The sequence below is a fragment of the Propithecus coquereli genome, unplaced genomic scaffold (assembly GCF_000956105.1).
Source record: "Propithecus coquereli isolate 6110/MARCELLA unplaced genomic scaffold, Pcoq_1.0 Scaffold100, whole genome shotgun sequence".
NCBI classification, from domain to species: domain Eukaryota; kingdom Metazoa; phylum Chordata; class Mammalia; order Primates; family Indriidae; genus Propithecus; species Propithecus coquereli.
The window spans coordinates 5,770,944-5,773,393 of record NW_012133859.1 but is presented as its reverse complement, the minus strand read 5'-3'; positions in this window follow the sequence as shown (position 1 = coordinate 5,773,393).

The following is a 2,450-nucleotide window of genomic DNA, read 5'->3' as shown; positions in this document are numbered from 1 at the left end:
CAACTTAAAGCACACTTTGCAAATCTCAACATATCTCCTTACTTAAAAATTATCTTTAACAAATAATTTAAGCAATTAAAAAAATTTTGGATAAAGGATTTCTAATTCTTTAGCAAAAATTAACAGAGAATGAACACATAAACTTGAAATTCCTCACTAATTGCTCTTTGTACCTTTTCTTTTTTAAACAAAGTTTACTGAAGACTCAGGTAAAATCCCACATTTTAAAATTTTCTCAAGAAACTAAAGCGCTAGTAATTCTCTGTATGTGCTTCTATATTTATGTTTACCATTTTCATTCACATTCCTTGGATAATGCAACAGGAGTCATTGCTTGTATGAATCAACTAAAGCTAATTTATAAATAATTTTTTTTTCAGAGACACACAGGGTCTAGCTCTGCCCCCAGGCCTCCATGCAGTGACACAATCACAGCTCACTATAACCTCGAAGTCCTGGGCTCTAGCATCCTCCCACCTCAGCTTTCTGAGTAGCTGGGTCTGTAGGCAAACATCACCATGCTCAGCTAATTTTAATTGTATTTATTTATTTATTTTTTACTTTTTGTAGAGATGAGGTCTCACTATGTTTCCCTGGCTAATTTCGAACTCCTGGCTTAAAGCGATCCTCCCACCTCTGCCTCCCAAATATATTTAAAAAGTTTATGGCAACATTTAAACATTTGCTGGGACTCTCTGGTTATGGACTGAATATATGTGTTTCCTGAAAATCCATATGTTAAAATCCTAATTCCCAGTCTGGCTGTATTTGGAGATGGAGCATCTAAGGAGGAATCAGGATTAAAAGAGGCCATATGAGATCCTGATATGATAGTGTTCTTATTAGTGTTTGCTGAGCCAAAGGGATGAGATCACCATGCAGGGTGGTGGGGGTTACTCTGCCATCCCAGTGGGCCCAGTGGACTTGGAGACTGGAACATTGAACCAAAGAGGATTATTTTCCAGCCTTAACATGTAATGCAATTTGCCTATCTAGGTTTGGGAGTTATTGGGGACTTATCAGCCCTTTCTTCTTTCTTATTTCTCTCTTTCAGAATGAGAATATCTATCCTATGCTTGTCCCACAATTGTATTTCGAAAGCACAAAACTTTGTTTTCACAGGGTCACAGCTGGAGAGGAACTTCATGCTGGACAAAGGGCAGATTCCTGTCCAGAGTAGGATGGAGTGGATGGTGTGAGACTTCATCACGCTACTCAGATGGTATGTAATTTAAAACTAATGAATTGTTTACTTCTGAAATTTTCCATTTAATATTTTTGGACTGTGGTTGACCACGGGTAACTGAAACCACGGAAAGTGAAACCACTGATAAGGAGGACTGCTATATATTTGTCTTTTCTTTTTATTCTACTCCTCTCCTCACTCATTTGTTCTAAAGATACTACTTTGAAGTTGTGCATTTGTCAGTCTCTCCTGGTTTAGGGTCGTGGTTTTCAAACTGTGCTTCAGACATCTAATGTCTGCTCTCATGCTAAGACAATAATGGTAAACATTCATCCACAGAAAAATGACATTTTTTTTCCTTAAAATATTTTAGAGTATTAAAATTATGTTTAAGGAGAAGTTACCTGATTTTTTAATGTAAAGTTGAGAAGTCTAAACCAACCTATACCAATTTAGTCAAGAACTAAATGCATCACTAAAATAAAAATATCAAAACCAAAGAAAACGAATGTGAGAAAAAAAGGATTAAAGTGTATTAATTTACAAGTCAGAGATTAGAAACTTGATCTATTAATAAAATATCTATAAATAGATAGGCATATAGAAATTAATCATCAAATATGTGCCTTATAGAATAAACAGAAACCAGAATAAAATAATAAAAACTTGAACTCATAAGAAAATAATGTAAGAAACACTTGCACAGAGTACCATGTTAAAAGAGTTGTAAGAAATGGCAAAAGACTTCATAAAAATGTAAATAACTTTAATGTATTTTCTCCATATCAATAAAAGTAACAGGAAAGAAATCTAAATTGTAAAATGCTATATGAAAGTGGAAAATCAGTTTACATTGTAACAAATTCTTTAACAATATTTAAACAGAATTTTCAAAGGCATGGATTCTATAAAGGTTTAAAGGTGCAAGAAACGAATTTAAGTGCCAGTCAAATCGCTGGAGCTAGCAGTAAAATCTTGGTCAGAGGCCAGTTGTACTAAGAATTCATCATTTGCCAAAAGGATTTTCCAAACATTTTTCTATGTATCGTGACATCTCAAATTACATTTTGTATTCTGAACCATTTTCAGTTAAATTCTAGGTTGTTGTACTATTACTTAGGTTGAAACAAATATTAAATAAAAAATTATTTCTTTGACCTTCATCCCACGTTTCCTCAAATGCGTTGTACTGCAGCAATTTTTATTAATGTTTGCAGATGCTGGTAGCACTCCTGGTACTGACCTTTTGAAATTATTGAAAAAT